The 23,163-nt window shown below is 41.9% G+C and overlaps 1 protein-coding gene across 7 annotated transcripts in view; it reads right to left on the bottom strand.

Annotated features, from left to right (window-relative positions):
• Babam2 (BRISC and BRCA1 A complex member 2) overlaps positions 1–23,163 on the bottom strand; it is a 450,578-nt gene that overhangs the window by 347,621 nt on the left and 79,794 nt on the right. The window lies entirely within an intron of this gene.

Genomic DNA, 23,163 nt, shown 5'->3' on the forward strand with positions numbered 1-23,163 from the left:
GCCATAGCATTCATCTGCAGGGAAGCACAAAGCATGGTACTTGATTTCAGATAAAATGCAAATGCACAAGGCGGGGATGAGTCAGCCAGCCAGGTCTCAGCATTTGAAGGGTTTAGAAATCTACGGCTTCATGAGGCTTGACAATGGCCTCTGCTTCTCATATGATTGATATGAGGTCCTGAGGTCCTGAGGGACCTTACAAGTCAGAGCTTCAACTGCACAGACATAGCCCTGACCTCTTAGCTGAATCACAGTCATAGGAAGTCAGCGAAGAAACTCCAGGCGGGGGCCACGTTGGTGCCACCATGCCCACCTTTCTCATTTTATCTCCCATGTTCTCTGCTCTATACTGTAGAGGCAGCAAGTAACTTTTAAAGACACAGACTTGTTCGACACTAGGACTCTTCTGATTAAAATCCTCCTTTGTGCCTAGTGAAAACCAACTCAGCTGCCACCAGCTACAGTGGTGGACCTGAACAGTCTGGCTGGCTTCCCGATCATCATCGTTTCCTGAGGCGCTCGCTCTGTCACTGTGACCCATCAGCGCCGCCCACATTTCTCAGTGCTCAGGCAACTCTTGCTTTTGTGCCTTCCTAACCTGCCTGGACTGCCCTTCCCAGGACTCTGCTTGGCCCTTCCATGTTATTCCACTTTGATCTCATCCCCTCCAGAGGCCTCCCCTGATTCCCCACTATGAAGCAGCACCCTGAGTTTGGTTTTGCTTTTGGAGGGTTGGTTGGTTGGTTGGTTGGTTGGTTGGTTGGTTGGTTGGTTGGTTTGTTTGTTTTTAATTCTCCATATCACTTAGGATGCTTGGTCTTCATGCATTTGTCTCTTGCTTACTGCTTCCTCCCTCACTGGAGATTGAAGTACTAACACATATAGATTTTGGCTCTCTCTCTGCCAAGCACTCTTACTGCCCAGAACAATGCTCAGTAAATCTTTTCTTAAGTAAAATAAACAAAGTAGACACTGGACTAAACCCAGCTATGGCAAAAGAAAGAGTGATTTGGATGAAGACCTGTGCTGTAAGAATGCATCTTTTACCCATTTTAAATCATCTTCAAAACCTGGAAATGTGCTGTTTTGAAGTTTAACGTGGGAAAACCAAGATAGAGAGACCAATTCTACAAACCTGAAGGTAAGAATATCAACTGGGAATTCTTTTTTACATAAAATTATATTGTTCTGTTATGTGTGCAGTCATGCACAGGCACTCAGCCATGCCTTTACAACACACGTGTAAAGGTCAGAGAACAAATGTGAGTCAATTCACTCCTTCTGCCACCAGGGACTGAACTCCTGAAAGCTTGGCACCAAGCACCACTACCCACTGAACCATCCCACCAGCCCTCAGGTGGGAATTCTTGAGAACATCAAAAGAAGTTTGTTCTGCTAACACTTTATTGTGGAAACATCTGCAGCTACCAATTCACTTAAAGATGTTAGCACCAGCTTCACATACCCTCTCCCTTACAGTCTCTCACACAACCTCTAAAATTGTTATGTATCTGCTTTCAAACTGTGGCTCATTTTCTCAATCCAATTGTAAGATCTTGGTGCTGACATTTTAAAAAGAGAAAAAGAGCATGCCAAGCACAGTACCAGGCACACAGCACAGAGGAAATCTTACTGTGCACAATTAATCGCAACTTAAAACTTGTCACTGAAGCATGCTGGCCTCAGGGATATTCAGAGAGGGCACTGGGATTACAGAAAGACACTGTGTACAACAGGTGGGCATTCTAATCTGCGTGTACACAGATAAGAATCTGCTGAATGAGCCAGCCTTTAATCTGAGTATTTAGGAGGCAGAGACAGGTGGATTTCTGCGAGTTTGAAGCCAGATTAATTGACACAGGCAAGACAACTGCAGATGGGGGGGATCTTGGCTGACTGGATGCACCATCCTGTCAAGGAGAGGGAGGGAAAGGGAGTTGAGAGCTAGGTATAGTACTGTGTGTCTGAGGGCTGACAAGATAGCTGAAAGGGTAAAGGCACTTGTCACAAAGCCTGATTGAACATAGAAAAGGAGAAATCCAACTCCTGAAGGTTGTCATGTAACCTCCACACCCAGTGTGGCATGCTTGCACCCACACATGTAATACAGACGTATGCACCTGCACACGTACACACATATATTACAGACGTGTGCTCCCACACACTTACACACATGTAATACGGACGTGTGCTCCTGCACACTTACACAGATATAATACAGACATGTGCACCCGAACACTTACACACAAGGAATACAGACGTGTGCACCCCCACACTTACACACATGGAATACAGACATGTGCATCCACACACACACATGGAATACAGACGTGTGCACCCCCACACTTACTCACATGGAATACAGACGTGTGCACCCCCACACTTACACACATGGAATACAGACGTGTGCACCCCCACACTTACACAAATGTAACTTTTCAGTTAGAAAATATCTACGTATGACAATAATACAACAAAGTCCACTGCTCCATATACTAACTAAATAATAATAAAAAGTTCTATAATGTGCATTAATGACGATCACATATAAATATGTATAAGAATTGTCTGTACACACATAAACCAATGACATAGAAGAAAATAACATCCTTTGATACTTGATTCTTGGGATCTACAGTGCTAATACTTTTGATTCACTGTGCAGATTATTCATGATAATCCAAAAAATGGTAAAAAAGTAATTTTCTATTTATTTCCTCTTTAAACTATCTACTCCTAGTTATTAAGATATGATTCAAAACACTAAGTTTTCTATATAAACAGAGAAAACGGTCAATTTTACTGTATTTTATAAGACTTTAGTCAGTCAAAGAATAATGTAGATTACAAACATCTCACGGTCTTTAGAACATCAACATTGTTAAGACAACACAAAATACAAGAAACCACGTTTTCAGGCTCAAGGCTAAACCTACTTAATTCAATATGGTCTGAAAAAAGTCGTGAGTTTGCCATTTCTGTTTTTAAGCCACCTAAAAAGAACAAAGTAGATGAATTCAGGGTTCCTTCCCTGAGAGTGCGTCAGCTTCCTTTACCCTGACTATTAATTCACCATTTGGCATGTTCCCTACATAGCTTCCTGTTTTCGTGATAATGACGTTTGTGCTTCACCAACAACACTTAACATCCGCTAAGGCGGAAGCCTTCAGCGTTGGCAACCTCGAATAACAGGTGACGGTGAGATAGCATAGGATCCAAGACCAGTAAGTGCCTGGTAAATAACTCGAGTCACGTGATGCAATGAGTAACCATGACTGATATTCACCACATATTCATCTTCTAGAATGAAGGGGCTTTTCTGCATTAAATCAAGCATCAACAACTTTACTCAAACTCAACTGGTTTCCAAATGGTCAAGGCATCCAGACTGACAGACATCTTACCGCCTACCTAAATAATCTGCAAATGCAAAGGCATTCTAACTACTGGACTCAGGCCTTCGATGCAATTCCTGCCCATACAGCCAACTAAATCAAACCAAGCAAGGTGAAGCATTACTCCCCTTCAAAGGAAATACATGAATCATAACAAAAGAAAGCAGCAAGATCATTCTATAGCAAAGTTTTTACACTATTCTCCAGAGAAATGGGGCTACTCAGTTGATAACATGATTTTCTTGATAGAACACATGTATCTCTCTGTATCACTAAAATCTAAAAACTATTTTTAGAATCTATTAGAAAATGATGTATTAATTCCTAGAAAAGAATTCCAAATAACAATTACCAAAATAGGTGACACATCCAAGTTTTTCTTAAACATCACAAAAGTAAAATATTCAAGAAAACATATTGCCAGTTTGTGTGGCGTCAACTGTTATTCCCAACGCCCGAGTAGTATCTCCACTCATAAACGATAAATTCAATTCTACCTTAGAATGTGGAGAATAAGCGTTGGTCAGTATTCCTCTGACAAATTTAACTGAAATTGCAGTGTGATTCTAGTAGGAATGTTAGGCTCAAGTACTACTCTTAATCTATAACAAGGGAGTGCATGATGGTACATGCCTTTAATCCCAGCACTCAGAGGCAGAGGCAGAGGCAGGTGGATCTCTGTCTCTGTAAGTTCAAGACCAGTCTTATCTACACGTTGAGTTCCAAGACAGTCAGGACTGACTCAAAAACAAAAGCAAGCAAACAAACATACAACATAACAAGGAAGAGTATGGAGGCTGCTTTTATTGGTTTTATGTCTGCTTGATCTGGAGTCTACAGAGAAAAAGGAGCCTCAGTCCAGGAAAATACCTCCATAAGATCCAGCTGCAGGCATTTTCTCCATTAGTGATTGATGGGGAAAACCCAGTACATTGTGCCATCCCTGGGCTGGTGGTCCTGGGTTCTATAAGAAAGCAGGCTGAGCAAACCATGGTGAACAAGTCAGAAAGCAGCATCCCTCCATGGTCTCTGCATCAGCTCCTGCCTCCAGGTTCCTGTCCCGCTTGAGTTCCTGTTCTGACTTCCTTTGGTGATAGAGCAGCAATGTGGAAGTGTAAGCTGAATAAACCCTTTCCTCCCCAACTTGCTTTTTGGTCATAGTGTTTTTTCAAAGCAATAGAAACTCAAACTAAGATAAAGGGAAAGTCCTTTGATTCCTCCAGACAGAAGCCTAAGCTCACTGACTGCAAACCCTCTTCTAAGTGAGGGAATTCACTGCTAGCACAGTAAAGGAAACAGTGAGTCACTTCAGGAAGTACACAATAAGTGATAAAATAGACACCTGTGATTTTCAAAATTCTCTCTAAACTACAAATAAAAAGGAATAACGTTAATTTCATAAAGAGGCCCCTACAAAAAGAAAACAAAGCTACAGTAACCTCAAACTTAACAGCAAAATACTCCCTCCTCGGACATGGAGTCACGGATATCTGCTCTCAACACTAATGAAAGTCCATTGTGCTAGGGGGATGGGGAAATATGGGGGAAAGAGAGTCCAAAGGCTGGAAAGGAGAGGTTAAAGTTTGTTACTCGGAGATAATATTTGCACGTAAAATGGTTTTTAGATTGTCAGCTGCACTCTTGAAGTTAACATAAGAGCTGACAAAGTTGAGTGGCAAAAACATAGGGAAAATCAACTATTTATTTACACCATCAATAATCAAGGCATCAAACTTCTACAAAGATCCCACCAAAAGTTGTAGCACATAGGCTAAATTACCTGCCTAGTGTGTGCAGAAGCTTGGGTTCAATCCCCAACACAGCACGAAATTAAATAAATATCAAGTGATCAAGTATAGATATAATTATCACAACAGGTGTGTGAGATCTTTATGCAGAAACCTATTACTGTATTAAAAGGAAAATAAAACACAGAGAGGAATCCTGTTTATGTTTAAAAAAAAAACTCAATGAGAAAGCATGTCAGGAGCATTCTTTAAATAGCCCCAAATGGAACAATTTAAATGCAGTTCCAAACACAACAGAAAAAGTATATTGGCTAAGGATAGATAAATAAATTACAATATAATGAAAAATGAAAACATTATATAGCTATGAAAAATATTACTTTCCCTGAATTAAAGAATGTATGATTCTATTATGTATAATTCAAAGTCATAAAAAGTAATATCTGTGTCTTGAGTGACAAAAGAAATGTATGTATGATGAAAACCAAAATGTTGTAACTACAGGGAAAGGAAAAAAGAGGAGTGGGAAGAAACATACAGAAGACTTCTAGGATGCTGACATTGTGTGTGTGTGTGTGTGTGTGTGTGTGTGTGTGTGTGTATGATATGAACATATGTGTGTGTATGGTGTATGTATGGGGGGTAAGGGTGGGTGAAGGTAGAGTGTGTCTGTGTCTGTGTTTATGTGGTGAGTGTGTGTTTATGTGGTGAGTGTGTGTTTATGTAGTGTGTGTGTATGTGAGTGGTATGTGTGTATGGTGTGGGTGTGATGTATATGTATGTATGGTGTACGTAGGGGGGTAAGTGTGGGGGGGGTGTGGGTGTGTGGTGTGTGTGTGTGTGTGTGTGTGTGTGTGTGTGTGTGTGTGTGTGTGGTATGCATGAGAATACAGAGGCCAGAGGAGAGCATCCACTGTCCTGCTCTATCACTGTCCACCTTATTTCTTTGAGACAGGGTCTCTTGTTGAACTTGAAACTAAGTTGTGGCATAAACTCCAGCCATCTATCTTTCTCTGTCCAACCAAGCACTCATAACGCTGGAGTTACAGGCACATGGGAAGTGATGCCCAACTTTTTCCTGGGTGCTGGAATCCAAACTCAGGTCCTCATGCTTTCAAACAAGCCCTCTTACCCACTGAGCTATCTCCCATCCCCCAACATTTTATTTTCTGACTTAGATGTTCAAGGTGGCCATGTTTCAGTATCTACTGAATGTAAATCCATTTCACAGATCTGCCCAACCCCCCTTGTGCTGGATTTTCTATGGTCACTGGAGCACAGGAACCTCACACACACACACACACACACACACACACACACACACACACACACACACAAGTTCATATTTTCATTTTTGATGATAGTAAATCATTTTCAAACAACCTGTTCTTGTGTGTTTCATTCCTTTGAAATAGAATTCTTTTTAACTCATATGGAACTAGAAAGTTTTCAAGAAGTTTGTGAAGCATTTGTTGAACATTCTGTGACAAGCAGGTATAGAAAATGCGCATGTCAGTCAACCCACAGAATGAGAATCTTCTGTGGGATGACAAGCATCGCACAATGCCAGGCGGTCTACAGCGGTGCTTTCCCTTATAATGGACACAATGTAACAATGTAGCTCGCAACAAAACCTTTTATATGGCTACTGAATAGAGCTGGAAACTAGTCCAAGGGTACAACTTAAATTGCCAATCTGGCATATTTTACATTAGTATCCCCATAATGTTTTAGATTCATTGCCAAGTATGTCTGGTGAAAATACCATAGTATAAGTAATATAAATTATAAGTATTGTTTATTTTATTTTCCATTTTAATCCAGATTTTGTGTGATTTATAATCTATACATATATCTTATAATTAAATAAAACACATGTATTAAGAGTCATAACCAGGTTGTTTGGACTATGCTATAGTCTGAATGCCTATATATTTCCAAAAGTCATATAATAAAATCTAATCCTCCAAGGTGTTGATTAAGAGACAAAGGCTAACTAAGTCACTGTGGGTGGAACTAGTGCCCTTTATGAAAGAGGCAGGATGAAGCCTGCTTGTCCCTTTGCCCTGTGCCATGAGAAGATGGCAGAGGGCACCATCTACGCAGAATGGGGATTCAAGAAATACTAACTCCAGCAGCACTCTGACCTTAAACTTCCCAGCCTTCAGAACTCTGAGAAAGAAACTTCAGTGGTTAATAAATTTCCCACTATAAAGTCTGTGTCATAGCCCTTGGAATAAACAAAAAGAGTTTGGAGATCACCATCCTCAGAGTTAGAGAAAGGTGTCTCTTTTCAAGGGTCTTGCACAATAATCAGACGGAAAAACATCACACCAGCAAAGTCAAGACGCAATTTAAATAACAAGTCAAGACAACAATAGATACAAAACACAAAGCAATTAACATGATTAATTGCCAAATTAGTGGTTAAAGAATATAAGCACATTTAGATCTAAGAGACCAGAGAGAGACACTGTTTTCAGCTGCTGTAATCAAGGAAGGCTCTGAGAAAATGGCCTCTCAGACTGAGTCGGATCTGGTCAAGAAGAGAATGTAGAACACCTCCCTGCAACTGTCCTGAAGCAGGAACAGAACCCAGGAGGCAGTTCACTGATGGCTGACGGACACTCTGTCCGAAGTGACCCTCTGGGCGCACAGACGAAGACTGTAGAAGTACTTTCCCAGAACAAGCTGGAGGGAGACGCACACCCTCACTCAAAGAGTACCTTAAACAAGCCACACGAATGTCACCGAGCAACTGCTCTACTCTCGCATATAAATAGTCTAAAGGCTAAGGATAGACATGTGCTTTGTCTACATTTAATATATAGTGCAACTGTGCAAAAAGTATTTAGTCAACCGTTTAGTAAAAATACTCATAACCATTTTAGATCATTTTCATCCCCTCACCCAAACCTCCATCACCCTAACTTTAACTCTGGAGTTTCTCTTTTGCATCATATGCACAGCACACTCTTTCTCTGAATCCCTGTCTTCATGGGCAAACATTTCTCTATGGAGAATATGTACCGTGGCATGCTATGGGAGGGAGCTCACTTTTGAGGGGACAAAAGTCCATAGCTTTGATCTGCTTCTGGTATTGTCTCAAACCACAGGCTTTGTTTATGTTCAGTATCTCCTCGGCGTTCGAACTAACCAGTTGCTCCATATATGCCTTCATTGATTTTATTCCTATTTGGGGAAATGCTTTTTGAGACAGGATCTGATTTGGTAGCCTAGGATGGCCCAAATCTGGGACTCTCCTTCCTCAGTTTAAGTGCACAATCAACCTTTATGATATTCTTATAAAAAGGAAATCTGAATGAATACGGTTCAAGACAGTTCAATACAGTGTTTCTGGAAGACTGAAATGAAAATACTCTCTCTATACAAAAGTCACACACATCCTTGTAAACCCAGCACTTGGGAAGTAGAAGCCAGAGGATCAAGAGTTCAAGGTGAGGGGCTGGAGAAATGGCTCAGTGGTTAAGAGCACTGGTTGCTCGTGCAGAGGACCAGGCTTTAATTCCCAGCACCCACATGGTGGCTCACACCTGCCTGTAACTCCAAGGGATCTGACACCCTCTTCTGGCCTCCTTGAGCATCAGGCACATGTGTGGTGCACAGACAATCAATTTAAGCAAAACACCCAGACATATAAAATAAAATAAATGCAAATTTTAAAAAGAGTTCAAAGGTCATCTCTACCACATAGCAAGTTTTGAGGCCAAGCTGGGCTACAGTAAGACAGGATCTGCACACTAACAAACAAAACAACAAGAACCATATTCCTCAGCATAATCCAAATACACAAAAAAATGATGTTCTCCTGTGTTTTCACTTCTCCAAATAACTGAAATTCTGAGAACTCTTCATACCTATCCACCATGCTTGCTTAAACTTAATTGCATTATCCAGTTTTGTCTCTATTCTAATAGCTGCATTATCTAGTTCTGTCTCTATTCTAGGACAAAATTCTAAAACAGACAACTTCTGGACTGTCAGAATGGCAAAATCTTTCTAACACAGTGCTGCTCAAATTGGAGTGCACAGAGCAGTTCTGGTGTATAAACTGTTACTAATCCACAGAAACCATGTAAGAATGTTAAAGCTTCAAGGCAATGTGTAAAAACAATGTAAAGTCTGATGACTTCAATAAAGAAAAGGAGTTAAGAAGAGCCTGGTAGGTAGTCCATGGCTTTTCATTTGGTTTTCCTCATGATTCATCTTTATGATATACTACAAAAGGATCAGTAAGAAACTGGATGTTTGTCAACCCTGCTCTGTCATCAAAGACCCTTCTGAGAAACATCCACTGATGTTCTTTACGTGCTGAAGGCTGCGGGTAGAAGACCTGCTTGTCTTTGATGTCCCCCATCTCTAGTCATCTGGTTTTCTCACAAGAGCCACACACACAATCCCTTTATTTCCCAGTCTTCTTTGGGCTCTGTTAAGCTGGCAGCAACATGAGTGCAGTCCACCACCTAAGACTCATCACTGCACTCCCTGACTGACAGACCCCAAACATGGCTTCCCTCTCAGCACACAGCACTTCACTCACTGGTGACCCTATGAAGAGTCATGCAGCCTTACAGTTGTGCGCTGGCATCTTTCATGAGAGATAAAGTCATGAAAAGTCCTAAAGCTAGTATGGGACGATTCAAACTCAGTGCCTCTACATCTATTGTAAATCTATTAGTCCTTTGAGAGTTCTGTACAATGTGTTCTGATCTTATCCACCTCCTCCCTAACTGCTCCAGATCTGCCTACCCTTCCCTCCCCACACAACTCTGTCCTTTTATTTGTTGTTCTTACACCTCCCCCCAAGTCCAATTTGTGCTGTCCCCAATTCTTGAATGTGTGGCCATCCACTGGATCTTGGTTAGCTTACCAGGGACTATACTTTTCAAAAAAAAAAAAAAAAAACCTGACCTCTAGCATCTGCTACTAGCTCCTCAGCTAGGGACAGGACCTCCAGCCCACCACTGCGTGCTAGGATATGGCCTGGCCTGAAAGCTGCCCCAAGATTAAAAATAATAACCACCATTAAGTAATAGCCTGTGACACCTGGAGCTCATGCTCAAAAACCTATTATCCCTTCAGTTCTGATAATCCATCTAGGTTTACAATTTTACTTGAACTACACGACTTTCCTGATTTACAAATTTCTTTAGTTTAATATGCAAGTATGTACAAATATATATATATATATATGAAACATAATTTTAAAAACTTGCCAATGATAAGTTCAAAAGGTACTTTTATCTCAGAAAAAATATACTAAGGAAAATAAAATATGTGGTGCTATGTTCTGACGTCACAGTACTGTTAAACCATTACCACCAAACCAGGCACCATAATGTTGTGTCGTAAGAAATAATTCTGCAATGCTAATAATAGCTACGTCATACTTTTAGTTAATACTTGCAATATCGTTCATGCTTTCAACTATTTACAAACTTGTCTGATGAAAAATAGTAACTGAGGTCAAAATGTGCACAATGGCATGCATAAGCTCATTGGATTTCTGTCTGCTTTAGTTCCAACAGTGAAATCCAACTCCTTCCCCAACACTGCTTAATATTTAGACATCTACAAAGTTTTGTTAAATTACCCATTGCTCAGACTTAGCCCAAATGCAGTACATTGTTGCCCTAAAATAATTTTTTCTTAGCCAGCTACTTTTCTCTGGGGCATTTCTTTTTTACACTTACTTTACTTTAGGGGCACATGGTCAGAGGACCACTTGAGGGAGTCAGTTCTCTCCTCCCATCGAGTGGGTCCAGGGACTCAGACTCGGGTCCTCAGGCTTGGTGTCCAGGACCCCACTAAGCCATCTCCCCAGCCCACTCTGAACTCATTCTAATACTGAATTAGCCTCCATATTTAAGTCTTAATCACCTAAAAAAACTTCTCTTTGTATTTTAACCCGTAACTAGGTTTCCCTTAAGGGTTCCTACCGACACAGGCCTCCTAACAGAATAGCTGAAACCATCCCATAGTGCATCACGTTAGTCATTTCTTGGCCAATCTTTTCTTGGAAAAAAAAAAAGGACATGGCATTTGGTAGAGAAGGCCTGGGCTCCAGGCCAGGCCTCCACCGCTTATCAGCTAAGTAACCTTCAAAGGATTTCATAGCCTCTTGGAGACGTATGTCCTCCTGTGTTTAATGTTTTAAAGAGGAGAATTAAGATTCTACACAGATTTACTGGGAGCAGAAAATGAGCCTGAGGAAAAGAGATTCATGTTACTCGTAGCACTGAATTCTCTTCACGGAACAAACCACACTCACTAACAACAGGGAGCTCTGAAGCCACTGCCGGCCTTGGCCAGCATCCGCTACCAATTCACAGTAAAATGGATGTTCTCGCCAAGGGTGTTCCTCATGTCTCCCCATTTCTTTAACATGAAGTGTGTGTTCCTGCATGGATTCCCAGTGTCCAATGCCAAAGATGCTTTCCTTTGAGCTTCAGTCCTCCCCGGGTCTATTTCTTCTACCCAGAAATCTGCCCACCTTCCTTTTTTTTTTTTTTTTTTTTTTTTTACAGTTTCTTTTTTTTTTTATTAACTTGAGTATTTCTTATATACATTTCGAGTGTTATTCCCTTTCCCGGTTTCCGGTCAAACATCCCCCTCCCCCCTCCCCTTCCTTATGGGTGTTCCCCTCCCCATCCTCCCCCCATTGCCGCCCTCCCCCAACAATCTAGTTCACTGGGGGTTCAGTCTTAGCAGGACCCAGGGCTTCCCCTTCCACTGGTGCTCTTACTAGGATATTAATTGCTACCTATGAGGTCAGAGTCCAGGGTCAGTCCATGTATAGTCTTTAGGTAGTGGCTTAGTCCTGGAAGATCTGGTTGGTTGATATTGTTGTACATATGGGGTCTCGAGCCCCTTCAAGCTCTTCCAGTTCTTTCTCTGATTCCTTCAACGGGGGTCCTATTCTCAGTTCAGTGGTTTGCTGCTGGCATTCGCCTCTGTATTTGCTGTATTCTTCTGCCCACCTTCCTGATACTAAAACAAACTTCCTCTTCCACTGCCTTTTCATTCCCAGAGCAGAATGTGATTCCTCTGCTTGCTTTAAACATATTCACTTTTGCTCTACAAATTATATAAATGTTTTCACTGTAAAAAATTATATCATAAAAATGAAACTCCAATTACCCCTCAGTGTTCGTAGTCTCTTCCTGTCCTGACTTAACCACTGTACAGAACTTGATATGTGTCTTTCTCAATAAGCTTTCTCTGTGCACTCAAACATACATGCGTAAACATGTATCCTTACACACATGTAAGAGAGGACTTCTCTACAAAGGCACAATTATTCTATAGCTCTTATTCTGTAGAGTGGCTCCGCCTTCTTGGCATTCAGATACAATCAACCGTGTTTGAGTTTGGGTCTTTGGAAACCCAGGCAGTACATACAAGCCGCAGGTTTAAACTCACTGCAGTCAGACACGGTTTCCAAGAGCGTCAGCGACTACTTACTGAATAACTACTGTGCCAGGTATAGGGTGTGCGGTGGGGAACAAAACAGGCATTGTCCTCAGGGAGCTAAAAGTCTTCAATAAAAACAACACTAACGGCAGGTGCGGTGGCTCGCACCTGTAATCCTAGCTCTCAATTGTGTGAGTCTGGAACCAACCTGGGCTACATGATGGAACTCTCTCAACATCCCCACAAGAAGGCAATCAGGCAGGAAGGCAGGAGAAGAAATGAAAGAAGTAAATATGGCTCTTCCTGAGGATACGATCCAAGGCATACACATCCCAGTGGATGCCTGAAACCCTGAACAGCATTTTTTTATTGTTATCTGAAGCTTTACTATAGTATGTTTTAGTTCTTTGGGAATTTCCTACAATGTTCTTTTGCTCATATTCGCTCCCTACTCTTCCCCTAACCCCTCAACCCCTCGACCCTACTCCCAACTTGCTGTCATCTTCATTTAAATCCACTGAATATAATCTGTGCTGCCCACACAGTCATAGGTACAGAGCCACCCACTAAAGCACGGTTGGCCCACCAAGGGATACACCCTGAAAGGAAACTATCTCACTCCCAGAAGCCACCAGCTGCCAGTAGTTCCTTAGTTGGGAATGAAAGGCTCAAGAGCTGCTTCCTCTCCGCGCTAGAATGTGCGCCGGCTTAGGGTCTTGCCGATCTCATACAAGTAACCACAGCTGTTAAGTTCCTAAGCACAGAGGTCCTCCCGTGTCTGGACAATACTGTTTTGCTCTGGTCCTCCCTGACTTCTGGCTCTAATCATCTTTCTCTGCTGCTCCCTAAGCCTTGCAGGGGGAGGGAAACATAGATACTCCATTTGTGGCTGAGTCCTCCACTAACACTTTGAGTTCCTACGTTAACCACACCCACTGCAAAGAAGCTTCTCTGCTGGGGCCTGAGAGCTGCACTCTCTATCTATAGAGATAGAGATGGGAATTCAGAGAGCAGTAAATGCCATGTCCACTTAACAGAATAGTAGTAATAGGTTCACCCCTGGGGAAGGTGAGCTCCCCAAACACAGGTCCTTGGCAAGATTTACAGTACCAGGCAGACACTTCCTACGTGAAGAGGGCCTTAAACCCATCAGAAAGTGCAGCCTCATAATATCCATGCCACTATTGTGCCCTCAGACATACATTGTCACTCCAGGCATTACTGTACCTCAGTGTTCAAGGCTGAGTAAGACTGCAGCCTACATAGACCCTTCTAGTGCCATGAAAGCTAAGCCAGAAGGGAGAAAGCTTGGTGGTCAGTACCAACTTGATGTCTCTATGTGCAGTAACCAAAGTGTGTAATACCTTCAGCAATAACCCAAAAAGTCTATGGGTTCTGGTTTTTCCTACAGAAGTTCAGTCTACAAAATAGACATTGAAAGAAACTAACCATGACCAAGAACGAGATGGAACAACTGTAACTATGCACAATCATAAAAGCCATGTGAACAAGGCTGCTTCCTATTTAGAGTCTCAAGAAATACTAGTATTTTTGGATCGTGGGTGGCTGTAAATAACTGAAACTACAGAAAGTGAAACTTCAGATAAGGAAATCCTACTATGTAAAGATTACAGTATAGCCATCAAAGCCTCCTATTACAAAGACAGCATTGTTCACAGCAGCTTACACCATTGTCCTCACTGCTAGACCTAGCGCAGCTTGAGTTAACCAATAACTCGGCATGAGCTACACCCTACCTCCATAACCCTAACAATATAGTTACTAACTCTCCATTAACAGGCTTCCACTCTGGAGGAAGCAGGTGCATTACTGGTGGAGGGTTTTCCTCTGTTGGAAGGGAATGCCAGTACTATGAAAGGCCCAATTTCAATAGTTTTCTCTAGGGGTGTGTGCTGGGGGGGGGGGGGGGGGGTTGGGTGTGTACTCGAGCACGAGTGCGAGTTCAAGTAGGTTTATGCATGTGCATGTGCAGGTTCATATGCACATGTGCACACATGAAGGCCAGAGGTCAGTGTCACAGGCCTTCCTCTATGGCTCTCCACCTTGTTTGAGACAGGGTCTCTTACACAACATGAAGCTCATCAATTTGGCTAGGCTGACTTGCCAATAAGTTCCAAAGATCTGCCTATCTCTGCTCCCCAAATGCCTGCCTGCCTGCTCTGGGTTACAGATGTGGGCTCCCATGCCAGGGTTTTCTGTGGGTGCTAGGGAATCCACACTTACATCCATGCTTTGCATGAAAAGCACTTTACCAAGTGAACCATTTCCCAGCCCCTTTCTTAACTTTTCAAGATTTTTGGTTTTTGTTTTTGCCGGAGCTGAGGACCGAACCCAGGGCCTTGCGCTTGCTAGGCAAGTGTTCTACCACTGAGCTAAATACCTAACCCCTAAAAATAGGGGAGTCAAGATTTTTGTTTTTTATTTTTCCCTTTCTTAACTTTTAAAGAAAAGAATGAAAAGACTACAGGTGAAGGAGGCTAGAGAAGTGATTTCAACTTCTCAAAGGTCAACCTAACAAAGTGAAGAATGTATACTAAGTACCTTGGATTTCAACAAGGTAAGAATTTTGTGCATCAAATGACATTATCAATATCAATATCATAAAAGAGTGTCCCAAGCTATCTTTTGCCTATATAGAAAATTATATGGTGAGTTGACAAAATTAAGCATAGAACTGCCATACAATCCAGCAAGTCCTAGAAAACAAACTCAGAGGGCTGGACATCTTTACCAACAGCAGCGTTATCACGACAGTCAAAAGATGCGTGTAATAGACATCACTGAAAAAAGTACACAACGTGATACACACACGTGAGGTTGCAGGAACACACACATGCACACACACACACACACACACACACACAGAGGAATATTACTCAGCATTAAAAGGAAAGAAAGTTCTGACACATACTACAATATGGATTAACCTTGAATATACCATGTGAAGTGAAATAAGCTATTCACAAAAAGATAACTACTCCCTGACTCCACTTACTTACTACCTGAACTAGTTAAACTTATAGAGACAAAGTAAATGGCATTTGTCACTGGTTGACTGAAGGGAAGACCAGGGAGTTACTGTTCATGGGTACTTGAGTTTGCAAAACTTAACAAAGGATGGTCACATGTACAACATTGTCACATTTGAGAGGACTTAATGCCACAGAACTGTACATTATAAATGGATAGATTTATGTTACATATATTTTGCCACATTAAAAGTTTGTGCAAAGATCAAAATTGTACCTGAATATTAATAATTTACTGAACCACTAAAAATAATTTTAAATGAAAACATCAAGAAGTCCACAAATGAAAAAAACCATCATTGAGGATTTAAAAGAAGATGGAAATGTCCTCCAAAACATAAATTGATTCAAGACTTGCTGTCCATAAATTGGTCAGTAAAAGTTGAGATAAAAACCTTTTCAGAAAACAAAAAGTCAAGAACAGCAAGGTCGGTGGGATAAATTTCACTTTCGTGACATGCCATGAGAAAGAGAACCAAATTACTCAGGAAATGTGGCCCTGAAAGTGAAGGTTATAAGATCATTCCTCAAGCAGCATGGCATAAAAATAAAGATTATCCAAACAACTTGGAAGCTAAATGGGGGAGCTAATCCAGGGCCAACAAGATGGTCCAGTAGGTAGAGGCACTTACCACCAAGACTAACAACCTAAATTCAAAACCCATGACCTACATGGTGGAAGGAGAATCCTGCAAGTTGTCCTTGGACCACCATATGTATACACACAAACTAAATAAATAAAGATGGTATTCTGCCTTTCTACACAAGTAGAAGGCCCCTTTTAAAGCACTGAATAACTATGTTGGAGCCTTAAAATATAGTCATTCCCATATAAACATGAACCAACCAAAAGGTTCTTGCCTATCTTCTTAACATAGAAGCAAACAAAAGGAAAACTATTTATGAAGTGCTCTTAAAATAGCTCGGAATGGGCCTGCAGAGGCAGCTCCTGCACATACAGCTCTCATAGGGGAGCTAGGTTTGGTTCCCAGCATTCACCTCTGTTGGCTCCCGATCACTGGTTACTCCAGATCTGGGAGATCAGAAAACCTCTTCAAGCCAACAACTCCACAAAGACACACAGGCAGACATAACTACGTGTGTGTGCGTGTGTGCATGTGCACCCATGTGTGCGCGTGTGCATGTGTGTTCAGAATAAAGGGCTGGAGAGATGGCTCAGTGGTTAAGAGCTTTTGCTGCTCTTGCTGGGGACCTAAGTTTGTTCCAAGATCCCACACGGAGGCTGATAACTACCTGTAACTCCAGTTCCAAGGGACCTGGCCCCCTCTTCTGAGCCCCATGTGCAGCCAGCACAGACATGGTGCACTTTCCATACATGCAGCCAAATACATAAAATAAAAATAAATATTTTTAAGTTGTATGGATAGGAAGCACAAAAGGCCAAAGGGTAACAGTTAGAATGTTTTATTGTTCCCTTAAACATGTGAGGTTAAGCCAGGCCTTGACTAGACTCCCCTGCACTCTTCTTTCCACATTAGTTACTTCCCTTCATCTTTCCCCCCAACACAACCTCCACACAAAATATTGAAATGAAATGAAGTCACTGCAGGACATGAAAAGCCCAAGATTCACACAAAATCCAAAACATGTTTATCAAGGTTTGACTACTCCAGATTCTGGAATCTCGAAAGTTCCCAAGCAGGTGATTTCAGAGTCTACTGGCTCAAGGCCAATAACTACCACTTAAAATCCTAAGTACAAAATATAAATTAAAAACCACAAGTGACAGTAGGAAAGGCACTTGTTTTATTTGGGGTTTTGTTTGACTGTATCTGACCACTGAGCTACCTCACAGCCCTTTTATTTCTTAATCTGAAATTCGATCGGACTGAACTCCCTCCCCCATGCTGACCTTGACTACTCAATGCCAAGCCAGATCTTGAACTTGGGATCCTCCTGCCTCCCTCAGAGCTGGGTTTACAAAAGTATAGTATTCCTGGCTATGGCAGCACCTGTAAGTGTTAAACAGTTATAAATGGCTTAATTAAAATTATGCCTATTACTCTATCATGTGACTGTAATCAGAGGAGAGCTAGGTAGAAAGCTCTGAGATAAAGGTCTAATGGAAGTGCAGTGCATGAGGAGTGCAGGGCCCACCTTCATCTGGTTAAAAACACCTGCGAACGTCCTCCTAAAGGGCACTCAGCAAAACATCAGCACCACACTCTTGAGTTGTGGAACCTAGCTAGCTAGCACGTGAACTCTGAATGAACTCCTTTCCCATAATATCTATGGCCACACCCAGGGCCCACACCAGCAGAACTCAATAGCTGTATACCTGCCATTTTGGTAAAAGTTCCTCCTTGCAGTCTGCATGCTCACACTATCTCCAGAGGCCTTGGCTACAGGGTAAGCATAGCTGGAATTAATGGGTCATTCTCTCCCAAGGAGACCATGAACATGTCAATCATGATATCCCAAGACGGTAGAAATACAACTTCAAGGCTCTTCATGCCAGGACTCAGAGGTCAAATATCATTTTCTAATATTCTATTAGCAAAATTCAACTCACAGAGAATCACAGACTAAAGAATTAAGAAAATGGCTGGAGAGAAGGCTCAGCAGGGACGAATGCACGCTGCTCTTGCAGATGACGTGGGGTTAAGTTTCTAACATATACATCAGACTGTTCACAACCTGAACTCCAGTTCCAGGGACCTGACACCCTCTTCTGGCCTCTCCCTGTACACACATGATGCACATACACGGGCGCACACACACTCAAGCCCACACACAAACACATAATTTTGTTTCTTAAAAATCTTCAAAAGAAGCCGGGGGTGGTGGTGGCAAAAGCCTTTACTCTCAACACTTGGGAGACCAAAGCAGGCGAATCTCTGAGTTCTAGGCCAGCCTCGTCTATAGAGCAGGTCCCAGGACAGCAAAGGCTACACAGAAAAACCCTGTCTTCCCAAAGCCAAAAGCAAAGTTTTGAATTTCTTAAGATCAAAGCATAATGAACAAAGGGAGGCGTGACTTTTGGGGGGCCATTACTATACCAATCCAGCATGGCTTACATAGAAAGAAACAAAGAAGGCTTAAAGGCACAGAGCATACCTTTAGAAGGAGTAAAAGGAAGCAGGAGGAGCAGTGGCCACTGAAGAGCAACACTAGAAGAAAAGAGTGGCTGCTCTCCTCCTCCACACCATCACCTCTGCATCCGACTATCACCCTCAGCGCCTTGCTTTAATTTGAGACTATTTACCAAGTCCTCACAGACAGAACACAACTGAAGAGTGTCTGCATATTAAAAAAAAAAAAAAAAAAAAAAAAAAAACCAAGATCTAATTGAAAGAGATTGAAAAGGTAGGAGAACACAGGCATTACATTGTGTGAAATGTTACATTTGGTAGGGTACAAATAGTTTTGCAAATTAATCAGAAAAAGACAAGTACCCAACATGCTCTTTCTTTCTCTCTCATCCACATACACAATTAAGATGAAATAAATGACTAAGTGAGCGCCATGTCTATCTATTAAATTAATAATCTATTTTACAAAACACGAATAACAAAATTAAGAATGTGGAAGAATTGGCAGCTTCACATACTGCTATTAGAAGAGCAACTTTATAATACATTTTCTGAAATGTGTGTGTGAATGCCTATTAATATGTAACATACTACTTTATCAAGAATATCAAAAGCCGTAAAGTGTGCATACTGTTTGGTCTACAAATTGGATTTTGCTGATGAATCAGAAGGCATGCATCCATATGGGTTTTATTTTATAGCCTACAGGAAGACCATCAACTAGTAAGTCTAGCAATCACCCAATAAAGACGCCCAACTATTGCCTGGTAGCCCTGTACTGAAACTCATCAATTAACTCACCCATGCTCAAAGAGCTTTACACATGCATTTTTATAAATCTGGACGGCCGATAGTCAGGAACTTGAAGAAAGCAATTCACGTGAAAGAGAATAGAAAGGTAATACACAGAAGAATTTCACCAAAATTAATATCCTTAAAGAAATAAGATAGGACCCTGTCTTTATGATTTTATGACAATTGTATGCATTGGGTGCTCCAAAATTACAGATTGAAACCTCCAAATTTAAAAAGAAAATCCTTTGTAATTTAGACTTCTGTACCTGCCTCCAAATTATTGATCAAGTTTAAAACAAGAATAAAAACACTTTTAGATCTTCAGGAACACTACAATTTTACATCCCCCTGCCCCCTTGTTAGCTGCTATAACTTCCAATGAATCAAATGAACAGAATAAAAGACTGATATGAGACTCAATACAGGAAAAAGGCAAAGAGAAGGACCAGAATAACAGCAATACGGTAGAAACTGAAACAAACGAATCTAGATAGGAACAATTCTTCCACCGGTCATACCACATTTCAGTAAATGACATGAATTCACACTAAAGAGTAGCAGCCACACTTTACCCCTCATACCCACATTCAATGTGCTCACTGTTGCCCTTTACATAGCTTGTCAACCACACCTCTCTACCTCCACGGCCACCACCACCTGCTACGTCCCACCATCTCTCACTTGGTCTGCTGTGCTGACCTGTTACCCAGTATACCATACTGCCAACAGACAGTTTCCATACAAGCCAGCCATTCCACTGGTAAACACGGTCACACCGTTCTACACTACTTAAAATCCTTCAGTAGGTTCTCATTTCATCTAGGATAAGACCTAGCTCCAGGCCTAGTCCTTCATGCTCTCCACAACCTGACTCCTGACTCCCTTCAGAATCTCTGTTCCCTCCATCTCCCATCTCTATCCCAACCACACAAAGCTTCTTCCTGCCTTTGCGCGTCTACCTCTTTATCGTATTCCTTAACTCTCACTCTAAATTATTCATGTTTCATGACTCAATTAAATGTCATTTCAGAGTTTTCCTGCACACCAATTTCAATCAATCCCTCATCAAGTCACTCCTCCTTTGCAACTTTAATTTTTTCAAATCCCATTTTTTTCTCCATCTTTATTAAATTGGGTATTTCTTATTTACATTTCAATTGTTATTCCCTTTCCCGGTTTCCAGGCAAACATTCCCCTAACCCCTCCCCTTCCCTTCTATACGGGTGTTCCCCTCCCCACCCTCCCCCCATTACCGCCCTCCCCCCAACAATCACATTCACTGGGGGTTCAGTCTTAGCAGGACCCAGGGCTTCCCCTTCCACTGGTGCTCTTACTAGGATATTCATTGCTACCTATGGGGTCGGAGCCCAGGGTCAGTCCATGTATAGTCTGGGTAGTGGCTTAGTCCCTGGAAGCTCTGGTTGCTTGGCATTGTTGTACATATGGGGTCTCGAGCCCCTTCAGCTCTTCCAGTCCTTTCTCTGATTCCTTCAATGGAGGTCCCATTCTCAGTTCAGTGGTTTGCTGCTGGCATTCGCTTATGTATTTGCCATATTCTGGCTGTGTCTCTCAGGAGAGATCTACATCCGGTTCCTGTCAGCCTGCACTTCTTTGCTTCATCCATCTTATCTAGTTTGGTGGCTGTATATGTATGGGCCACATGTAGGGCAGGTGTTCCTTCTGCTTCTGTTCTAAACTTTGCCTCCCTATTCCCTGCCAAGGGTATTCTTGTTCCCCTTTTAAAGAAGGAGTGAAGCATCCACATTTCGGTCATCCTCGAGTTTCATGTGTTCTGTGCATCCAGGGTAATTCAAGCATTTGGGCTAATATCCACTTATCAATGAGTGCATACCAAGTGTGTTTTTCTGTGATTGGGTTACCTCACTCAGGATGATATTTTCCAGTTCCATCCATTTGCCTATGAATTTCATAAAGTCATTGTTTTTGATAGCGGAGTGGTACTCCATTGTGTAGATGTACCACATTTTCTGTATCCATTCCTCTGTTGAAGGGCATCTGGGTTCTTTCCAGCTTCTGGCTATTATAAATAAGGCTGCGATGAACATAGTGAAACACGTGTCTTTGTTATTTGTTGGAGCATCTTTTGGGTATATGCCCAAGAGAGGTATAGCAATGTCCAATTTTCTGAGGAACCTCCAGACTGATTTCCAGAATGGTTGTGCCAGTCTGCAATCCCACCAACAATGGAGGAGTGTTCCTCTTTCTCCACATCCTCACCAGCATCTGCTGTCACTGGAGTTTTTGATCTTAGCCATTCTGACTGGTGTGAGGTGGAATCTCAGGGTTGTTTTGATTTGCATTTCCCTTATGACTAAAGATGTTGAACATTTCTTTAGGTGTTTCTCAGCCATTCGGTATTCCTCAGCTGTGAATTCTTTGTTTAGCTCTGAACCCCATTTTTTAATAGGGTTATTTGTCTCCCTGCGGTCTAACTTTGTGAGTTCTTTGTATATTTTGGATATGAGCCCTCTATCAGTTGTAGGATTGGTAAAGATCTTTTCCCAATCTGTTGGTTGCCGTTTTGTCCTAACCACAGTGTCCTTTGCCTTACAGAAGCTCATATCCCATTTTTAATGATGGTTCTTAAATGCTTTAACCTTGCTTCTAGCCTACCACCCACCAGAGATAGTGGAAAAGAAAGGATATGGGGAAAGTGGACCTGTTTAGAAAGGTTCTTTGGAGCAATTCCTGTCTGGAAACCGGCAGTTCAGTTCATAGGTAGATCAGTTGAGCGGCAGCAGCTTGGTCCTCTTGCAAACATTTCATGGATACATCAGCAGTCCAGTTCAGTAGAGTCAGGTCAGCAACAGTGGTGTGCCTCTCTCAGGGAAGCGAAGATCAGTGAAGACTTGAGACCCAAAGGCCTTACAAAGCTAGCTCTATAAGCAAGCCTGGCTCAGCCTCCTCACGCCATCGAATCCTATTTATACCCTCCAAACATCACGTGTCCTCCACATGCCTTGCCTCAGCATGGGCCTTGTGTCAGCACGTGCATCCAATCAGCCCGAGTCCAAGAAGTCCCGACAAATGCAGCTCAACTATACAATGTACAGCAAACTAATACATGTGTGTTATTAGCAAAGAATCCTTCATCACGTGTCCTTTCACGTGATGCTTGCTTTAGCAGAACATCCTCTCTCCTGTGTCTGCTTCAGTGAAACGTTCCTTCATAAATCTCCCTTAGCCTTTCACCTGTGTCCACTTTAACAAAACATTCCTTCACCAGCAAAACACAATGGACTCTCCAAAGAACCCTTTAGTTTTCACTTCATTCCTCTATTTCTTTTTCTTGGCAAATTAAAAAGAGAGGATTTTGTTAACTGAATTACAGGAGGTTCCCTTACTATTTAGGATATATGATTCAACAGGCAATTTTTTTTAAGCTTTAGACCATGGATAAAGGAGAATTTGCTCTACTCGAACAGCATCCTTTAAGGCTATAAGAAATACACCAGTATTTATTATACGGACTCAAAGACAGTGAGGGGGACAGGAAATGAGGAAGCCTGGAAACAGGTCCATGTGTGACATAAAGGACACCCCAATCCACTTGAAATGGTCCCGCAAAGCAAAGAATGATGCTGGTTTAATCATCACCCACACGGAAGGAGACCTCTATATCTTGTTCTGAATTCTATAGAAAAAACGACTTGTTTAAACATCAGGA

This window comes from Rattus norvegicus, chromosome 6 (genome assembly GCF_021556685.1).
Source record: "Rattus norvegicus strain SHRSP/BbbUtx chromosome 6, alternate assembly SHRSP_T2T, whole genome shotgun sequence".
NCBI lineage: Eukaryota > Metazoa > Chordata > Mammalia > Rodentia > Muridae > Rattus > Rattus norvegicus.